We start from the raw sequence: 10,488 nt of genomic DNA, 5'->3' as shown, positions 1-10,488 counted from the left end.
AAACAAAAGAAAAATTCGGAGTAGGTATTAAAATCCATGGAGACGAAATAAAAATTTTGAGGTTCGCCGATGACATTGTAATTCTGTCAGAGACAGCAAAGGACTTGGAAGAGCAGTTGAATGGAATGGATAGTGTCTTGAAAGGAGGATATAAGATGAACATCAACAAAAGCAAAACGAGGATAATGGAATATAGTCTCATTAAATTAGGTGCTGCTGAGGGAAATAGATTAGGAAATGAGACACTTAAAGCAGTAAAGGAGTTTTGCTATTTGTGGAGCAAAATACCTGATGATGGTCGAAGTAGAGAGGATATAAAATGTAGACTGGCAATGGGAAGGAAAGCGTTTCTGAAGAAGAGAAATTTGTTAACATCGAGTATAGATTTAAGTGTCAGGAAACCATTTCTGAAAGTATTTGTATGGAGTGTAGCCATGTATGGAAGTGAAACATGGACGATAGATAGTTTGGACAAGAAGAGAATGGAAGCTTTCGAAATGTGGTGCTACAGAAGAATGCTGAAGATTGGATGGGTAGATCACATAACTAATGAGGAAGTATTGAAAAGGATTGGGGAGAAGAGAAGTTTGTGGCACAACTTGACCAGACGAAGGGATCGGTTGGTAGGACATGTTTTGAGGCATCAAGGGATCACCAATTTAGTATTGGAGGGCAGTGTGGAGGGTAAAAATCGTAGAGGGAGACCAAGAGATGAATACACTAAGCAGATTCAGAAGGATGTAGGTTGCAGTAGGTACTGGGAGCTGAAGAAGCTTGCACAGGATAGGGTAGCATGGAGAGCTGCATCAAACCCGTCTCAGGACTGAAGATCACAACAACAACAACATTCCTCGATTCACTGCCAGTAGGCCAAATTGAATTAGGGTAATGTTGACCTCTGTGCTTGTGTTGACATGCGACTCATGGCTCTACAGTACTAGCATCAAGCACATCAGTACGTAGCATCAACAGGTTATTGTTCATCACGAACGTGGTTTTGCAGTCAGTACAATGTTTACAAATGCGGAGTTGACAGATGCCCATTTGATGTAAGGATTAGCAAGGGGCAATAGCCGTGGCGCGGTACGTTTGTATCGAGACAGATTTCCAGAACGAGGGTGTCCCGACAGGAAGACGTTCGAAGCAATTGATCAGCGTCTTAGGGAGCACGGAACATTCCAGCCTATGACTCGCGACTGGGGAAGACCTAGAACGACGAGGACACCTGCAATGGACAAGGCAATTCTTCGTGCAGTTGACGATAACCCTAATGTCAGCGTCAGACAAGTTGCTGCTGCACAAAGTAACGTTGACCACGTCACTGTATGGACAGTGCTACGGGAGAACCAGTAGTTTCCGTACCATGTACAGCGTGTGAAGGCACTCTCAGCAGCTGATTGGCCTCCATGGGTATGCTTCTGCGAATGGTTCATCCCACAATGTGTCAATTCCCATTTCAGTGCAAATGTTCTCTTTACAGATGAGGCTTCATTCCAACGTGATCAAATTGTAATGTTTCACAATCAACATGGGCTGACGAGAATCCACACGCAATTGTGCAATCACTTCATCAACACAGATTTTCTGTGAACGTTTGGGCAGGCATTGTTGGTGATGCCATGATTGGGCCCCATGTTCTTCCACCTACGCTCAATGGAGCACGTTATCTACCTGTGCTACTAGAATATGTGCCTTTACAAGTACGACACAACATGTGGTTCATGAACGATGGAGCTCCTGCACATTTCAGTCGAAGTGTTCGGCTGTGATACAAAACGCCATTCTCCAGGGCTGCATCAGGGCATCAGGGATTCCATGCAACGGAGGGTGGATGCATGTATCCTCGCTAACGGAGGCAATTTGTAACATTTCCTGTAACAATGTGTTTGAAGTCACGCTGGTACGTTCTGTTGCTGTGTGTTTCCATTCCATGATTAATGTTATTTGAAGAGAAGTAATAAAATGAGCTCTAACATGGAAAGTAAGCGTTTCCGGAAACATGTCCACATAACATATTTTCTTTCTTTGTGTGTGAAGAATATTTCCTGAAAGTGTGGCCGTACCTTTTTTAACACCCTATGTGAGGGGCAGGTCCTGCAGCTACTCCGGTTTCAGGAAATGTTTGTACGTGTTTTGTATCATTGCCATTGAAACGTCCCCTTAGAAAAATTGTACGCGACTGGTCTATGTGAAACGTCCTCTTTGAACAATAATACACGAATGTGCTTAAACTGACACACAATATCTTTAGCGCAACGCAATCTGACTTCCAAAAGTCCCTACGAAAGAATGGCCCTGACTAGCATTAACCTATACGTTTCACAAATCACTTACCTCACTAAAATCTTCGTTACTCGAACTACTGCAATACAGCGAGCACCACTACTGCCAGCTAACTAAAAGATTCAAACTACGGAAGTCACTAACTACTGATAGGCATAGTTAGCAAATGAAATATTGTAATAGAGAACAAACAATGTATTTACCTCACTAGTCATAATATATATAGCAGTTTATGACACCAATTCTTACAAATTTCAAAACTCCGCCATCTCCCTCCCCACGTGCACCACTGCTGGCGTCTCACCTCCAACTGCCCAAAGCTACGCGCTGGCGCTGTTAGCATCCAGCTGCCGCTGCCCAACACTACAATGGCGAGTATTAGAACAATGCCTACCAGCCACAGACTGCACACGGCACAGCCAGTGATTTTCATACACAGCGCTACGTGGCGGCGGCGTTACCAATTTTAAAAAACCTAAACATCCTACTTACATAGCCCCCATGCTCCCACAAAAAAAAATACACATTTTTTTGGGCAGTGGCCAATACAGATTTGAAAATTTTTTCATAATTACAATAACAAAGAAATGAAATGCACACACTTATCGATACAGTGTTGGTCAAAAGCTAAAATTTTTTTACAGTCCATAAAGACAGTCCTGATCATTCATCAAACTAAAATTGCAATGTTTTTCTCAAAGTCTGAGTAGTAAAAGAAAATGCACACGGAAGTAGTGGATTTCCATGCAGTTTTGAAGAAGTAGTGTTGTCCTTCCAACGGAAAGACAGTGCTGACTCTTGACATGCAGACAGGTAATGGGCCACAACAGAGCAAAACCAAAGCAGAGTCAGTCGAAGTTTTCAAGAATATTGGTAGGTAGGTCGTCACAGAATAGACCCATTGTAGTCCTGGTAGAGATTACGGTATTGGTGGGCCAACAGAGGTGCGCAACCCACTGCAGTCCTTGTAGAAATAATGGTATTGGTGGGTCATCAAAGGTGTAGACCCACTGTAGTCCTTGCAGAGATGGCCAGCAGCCATCTGTTTGACTGTGCAGGCGCACAATCACCATTTAAGAGTCTTGCGGATAATATAGCAAGTCCATAACCACCACTTGTGCACTCAGAAAAATAGTTTTTGAAATGTCCTTAGAACCAGCAATGCTGTTATCCAGTCCCTTGCTGAATTATTAGCACACGTGCAAACACTATCAGTCCCTACTTCTCACATATTGTCCATATACTATGACCAACAGAAACGTGTGCAGTGATACGTAATTTACAAGTTACTTAATTTGATGAACTGGTGTCAATTACAATTTTATAACATAAGAATACAATAACAAAGGTACAAAATACATCTTTAAAGAACATAACAATACAGATAACATTTGCAGTAGTACAGGCTTTACAAAAGAATCGAAATAGCAAATACATCAGTGTTACAAAAATTACGACATAAGTACATACATAAAAGATCAGAATAACTTTTGAAACATCAACTTCACACATGAGCATTACAACAAAACAGAATAAATAATGTGTAAACATCTTTACGAAGTAAATAACATGTTATTAACGCAAATTATATTTGAGGATAACAGTATTCGTCATCATAGTGAATGTAGCTTAGTATTAGAAGAGAAAAAATTCTATGAAACAGCACACAGAGACAGGAAGAAAACAAATACACAAGGGTACACAACGACATAGTGGGATAACACAAAAGGAAAGGACAGGGTTTGTTTTACTGCAGTAATTTGCAAACAAAACTTTCTTTACTTCTCGGAGATCTCCCTTCGTTCTTCATTATTTCCAAAAAGTCCTATCTATACCTGCTTTCTGTACTTTTCTCATATAACCTCTCAGTGCATTTCTTCAAATCCATCGCAACTCATTCTCTTATATAGGCTACCCCCTCTTAAGCTAACTTAAATCTACTGAGCTCAGATGCTTAACTAAGGGACGAGGCAATGCAGCAGCACAAAACAATTTACACAAACAGCAATGATAAAAAAATGGAAATTGGCAAAAAAAGGCAACAATATTACAACTAATATAAGGCAATGCGCAGCAAACAAGAAAAATAAATCAGTAATAAAATTGGCTTAACCTAGTAATACACAGTGACATTCAGTAGCACTATGAATGGCAAACAGCAGCAGCAAATGCTATAACTTATACCTAAACATGACAAAGCTCAAGCAGAAAAAATGTTACACTAAAGACAACAATGCAGATAAGGACAATGTCTATTCACATATTAATGTCTATGCAATTAAAGTGGTGCACCACAAAAACTAATGCTACAACAAACTACCAAGTACTTGAAAAGAAAATTATATATACAGTTACTGTTATTAGTCGCTCCTTATTGCTCTTTCCATTCCAAGAGCTCCTTTTTCGAAGAATGTGGATCATAAAATAATTATTTAATAGATCTGTCGACAGAAAGTGTTCACATTAGCAAATGCATTTAATTTTATAAAACCAATGCTGCAACACAGCTGGAAAACAGATATCAAATGAAATAAGTAACTATTGACAAAGCATAAAAATATCATTCAATAGTCATGTGACATTTCATAATTTAGTAGAATTCTCTCAACTCTCATAGAAAGACGTTTGTTATAATCAGGTGTCAGATGTAAGTATCTTTCTCAGTAATGAGCGTGTCGTATTTGCGGTGCTTTCTACAAAGGAATGTCAATACCGAGGATAATGGCCTTTTTTTTCCTGTGCCTCTGAAAGGCTCTCTTTTGTCAGGTGGTTGTCGCGCAGCTGGGTGCCCACGACGCATTACGTGCAGGTGGTCACTTAATTGTCTTACCGAAATATTTACGACACCAGTTTCCGCTACAGTGGCAGTCTCATACAAAAATATTTTCACAGGTTGAGAGTTTGCGTTACAAATGTGTAGAAAATAAAATCCTATAAATATAATAGTGTCCAAAAAATTTTCGCCACCATAGTGATACATTCACGCATATACACACATTTCATAACTCTTAAAGTACGATTCTTGGTTTCCAACATCCTTTTTCACAAACCAGAGTCCCTAACCACTACTCATTATTTCTTACCTTATTCGTCGACACTTCTTCAATATTCCATCATAACAGATAAGTAGCATAATCAAATAACTCATATAGCATCAGGTTATTGATCATAAACATACCGCAACAGCATAATATTACATAGTCATCGTAATAATATCATAATACCTCAGTCAACACTCAAAATCGTAGTAGCTTCCTCCAATAATTTCAAAACCTAAAAAAAATTCTCTACTCATGTCAAAAGTGTCATCTGCCTCAAACGTACTTTAAAAATCATGATCCCACACCAAATACATTATTCAAAGCTCTCATAGTATCACAATGGTCCCCAAAAAATATGAACATTTCACAAAGTACAGACAAAATTGAAATTTCATAAGTGTGATATTATACAACTGTGTAATTGCGAAAACATGTGTCACTGACGTAATAAAAAAACGTTTGTCTCTCAGTTAAATGATCAGATAGCTGTGTAATTTATGTGTTAGAGAAATATGGTACCGATGTGTAAATTTGTATAAGCAAATACCATATTAGCTAGGGTTCCTTGTGCTTGCCATACACATAGTACACAAAGTAAGCGTGTACCCCCCCTGAGGATTAATGTAATTATATCCTCAGGAGTTACAGATTACAGCAATGGAATGAAATGTATCACGGAAAACTTTCTTTGTAATTCAAAAATCTTGAAAAATAAATGGTTTAAGTACGAAATTAATCACTCAAATGCGTGTCCTGTAACGCTAAATGTGCGTCTTACTGTAAGATAATTCTGTGGAAGTGTTGTAGTTATCGTCCTCTGTAAGCAAAGTTCTGCTGAAGTCAATGTACTTACCTCATGATAAACAAAAGTGAAATTGTTTGCGTATAAGTATCCTAGTTATTACGCTTATTGCCGTGATGAAGTAAGTACTGTACTGTACGTATTGTGCTACAGAAGAGGCTGTCTCATTGTAGCTATACCATAAACGTTACTACTAAAACATGTTTTACTTTCCAGAAAAATTCAGGCAAACTGTGCAGATATAAAACAGATAAACTGCAAAAGCAACATTGTAAATTGTCACTCATTAGTAGCGTCGTGATAAAATCGTGTAGCTGTCACATAAACTAACCACTGTATCATCTGGTATCTCACAGAAAGTACTTTAAATCCACAAAGTATTTTCAAGTAAACCAAAATGTTGCATTAAAATCTCATTAGCAATACTGGTAAATGTTCTAAGTATGTGAGCCTCATAGTCGTTACGTAATCGTGCAACTAACAAGCAAGAAAGTACATACGCAATAACACAGTGATGTCTGGTCACTATAACAATGCACTCGTAAATACTGTCTAAATATGTTCCGTAGGTTCTAGACTGGATAGTAAACGTCAAACATTGTTGCATGTTAACAGTTTCTCAGTGTGACAAAGCACACTAGAAATGTGAAGTGAAATGTTTTATGGCAAAGACAAAGTTAAAAAGCAGATTATCTTTCAATAAACGGTTTTACGTGTGAAATGTGGTGTAAACCTTTACTCTTCCTAGTACGCAGACTGTCAACTGAAAAGCAATTATCATGTGGTTACGTCAGTAAGGAACACTGGAATTTAGCTCAAGTTTAGCTTATGTTATTTTTCTCTGAGCCAGCCGGCGCACGCGGCTGCCTGCGGTGCGAGTCATTGTCTGTTTCTTTGTTGGCGCGCGTCGTTAATGGGATTAGGAGACCTAACTTCTACAAATTCACCTTGTCGAGAGGGCCCTGCTCTGTTTGAATCCCGCCAGTTCTGATGCAATTCAGGTCTGTCGTTAAGATCATATCGTCTGTCGTCATGTCGGTAATTTCTGTAATTAATTTCTTGTCGGTCACGTGGTGGAGAATTTCTCCCTGAATCGTAACTGCGCGCTGGACCGTTGCGTCTGAAGTTATTCCGTCTCCCGTGATGATAGTAGTTCTGGTTGCCATATCGTCTGTTTCTATGATTGTCTCTGTCATGTTCATTACTACGGAAATGCGATCTTTCTCTGTAATTATTATTACTCCGCCAGTGATTGTCATATGGGTGGTGTCTGTTTTGGTCACGATTTACGTTGTACGAATAGCCTTGTCGTGTATTATTTCTGTCATCGCGGAATTGTGACAGGTGTGACCTGTAATTGTTGTGTTCCTGTTTTCGCGTTCCGCGATTGTCAGTGTCAATTTCCAGTTCTTGTAACAGTCCCTGAAAAGCTTCAATGTCGTCTTTGCATCGTCCTGCTAAAATAATCTATCGTAAATGTTCAGGTAATTTGATTAAGCAAATGCAGATGAGTTCTGAGGGGCTGTATGGGTTTGAAAGATACTGATTCTTATGTAACATGTCTTCAAAATATTTGACAAGACTGGAAAATTCAGATTGTTCGAAATGTTTCATCATTATGATGCTATGTTTTACTCGGTCTTGTGTGGCTTGGGACCAATATGCTGAGAGGAAGGCATGGTAAAATTCTCCTTCACTGTGGCAATCGTGAATGACCGATCGCATTCTTACAGCTGGTTCATTCTCTAAGTAGCCACACATAAATTCTAATCTGTGCTCTAGTGACCAGTTGTGGGGAAAACAATGAGAGAATTAATGGAGCCACGCTTGTGGATGAATGTCGTTGCCAGAATTCTTAAATGTTTTGAATTTACGTGTAGTAATGAACAGCTTATAGTCAAAATCATGGTCTCGGCGGGTAGCATATCGGTCATTGTTACGTCGTGTCGGCGGTTCCATCTCAGAATTCGGTGTACCTTGCCAATTCCTTTCATAATTTCCGAAGTGCCCTGTGTTATTATTTTGTGGCTGTTCCGTATTTCTATGTCCCTCTTCCCGTATTGGAGTGCGAGTGTCCTCTGAAATACGTAATTGTTCTATTACCTGTGTCAGCTGATCTTGTACTTCCCGGATTTCTCTTTGGTGTTGCGTACTAATTTGATTCAGACTTTGTTTGAATTTCCTAATTTGTTCGCACTCTTCTGTGTCATTAAAGACTACCGGTTTTGTGTCATTCAAATTATCATCTACCTTCATAGATAAATTATTTAGCTGATCCGAAAGTTCAACTACTTTCTCTGATAATGAACTAATGTCCTCCATGTGTCTTTCTGAATCAATTTTCAGAGTATCTACTGTGTCCTTTAAGTTTTCTTGAGTTTTTGCAAGTTGCGTAACCGAATCAGTAGATGCAACTGAGTCAATTTTAGCTTGCAAGGTCTCATGATTTTCATGAACAATTGTTTGCAGTTCTTTTATGGCTGCTTCGTGATTCTGTAATGCATTTTCATGCCGCGAAAAAATTAGGTTGGAAATGCTCACAAATTTGTGTTTTTACGTCATTACAGACTTTTTGACATTTCGATTCGATTTTATGTAATTCAGTAGTTAAATCTTCACGTGTTTGTTCAAGCGTATGTTCCACTGAGTCTAACATTTGAAGCTTTTGCTCCATTGCGTCTAACTTTTGCTCTGTTTGTCTCTGATTTTGTTCCATTGTGTCTAAGTTTTGAAGATTTTGTTCCATTGTGTCTAACTTTTGCTCTGTTTGTCTCTGATTTTGTTCCATTGTGTCTAAGTTTTGAAGATTTTGTTCCATTGTGTCTAACTTTTGCTCTGTTTGTCTCTGATTTTGTGCAAGCGTTGTGTCTAACTTTTGTAGCCTTTGTCCCATTTGTTGCATTAACTGTAATAACCGTGCACTGGTGTCTGAAACATGTTCCTCAGTGCTTTTCGGCAGTGCATTTGAACCGGCAATATTCGCATTTTGAAAAGCAGAAAATGTGTCTTGATTTATTTGAGAAAATGGTGAGGACGCAAAATCTGAATCTACAGTATTTGCAAGATTGTGTCCTGTCATTTCGGAATCCTGAGGCGAGCTGTTGCCGACCGATCGATCGATAACGCTTCCCTGTTCACTAATTGTTTCACTGCCTACACCATTATTTGCAACCCGCTCCATTTCCCTATGCGCTATTACCAAATTACTACTTTGAACGTTAGTGAATTCATTACATGGTGACGCTAACACACTGCTTTCGTCTTCACTGTCATTTCTCAGTTTACTTTGGAGCATAGTATTACGTTTTTCACACGCCATTATTGTCACAATTTTTCACACGACAACACAGAAAAACACAATTTGAAGAACAAAAATAAGAGAACACATTAACATAGCACTGAAAATAATATCTAGTTAATTGCAAGCGCAGCTGCGAAATACTTCGTGCAAAACTACATGCATGCCACAACTATTTTACTGTACAACAATGAAAGACTGTAATTACAAAGGAAATTCTCTCTATGATTACGCGCTAGCAATAAACAAAAGCTACACTAATTACACAAACTACAAGGAAAAAATCAGAAGATTCCAGTGAGGTATCCTCGGCTAAGGGTCGACATATGAAACGTCCCCTTTGAAAAATTGTACACGACTGGTCTATGTGAAACGTCCTCTTTGAACAATTATACACGAATGTGCTTAAACTGACACACAATATCTTTAGCGCAACGCAATCTGACTTCCAAAAATCCCTACGAAAGAATGGCCCTGACTAGCATTAACCTATACGTTTCACAAATCACTTACCTCACAAAAATCTTCGTTACTCGAACTACTGCAATACAGCGAGCACCACTACTGACAGCTAACTAAAAGATTCAAACTACGGAAGGCACTAACTACTGATAGGCATAGTTAGCAAATGAAAGATTTTAATAGAGAAAAAACAATGTATTTACCTTAATAGTAATAATATATATATATCAGTTCATGACACCAATTCTTACAAATTTCAAAACTCCGCCATCTCTCTCCCCACGTCCACCACTGCTGGCGGCTCACCTCCAACTGCCCAAAGCTACGCGCTGGCGCTGTTAGCATCCAGCTGCCGCTGCCCAACACTACAATGGCGAGTATTACAACAATGCCAACCAGCCACAGACTGCACACGGCACAGCCAGTGATTTTCATACACAGCGCTACGTGGCGGCGGCGTTACCAATTTAAAAAAAAAACCTAAACATCCTACTTACACCATAAGTTATGCAACGCATTTTATTCTCCCGTACGATGACTACCAAAGAGACTGACCATTTCTTCGCAAAAGTTAGCATTGATCTTGAAACAATGGTTGTACG

Source organism: Schistocerca gregaria, chromosome X (genome assembly GCF_023897955.1).
Source record: "Schistocerca gregaria isolate iqSchGreg1 chromosome X, iqSchGreg1.2, whole genome shotgun sequence".
NCBI lineage: Eukaryota > Metazoa > Arthropoda > Insecta > Orthoptera > Acrididae > Schistocerca > Schistocerca gregaria.
Note: the sequence above shows the minus strand (reverse complement) of the source record.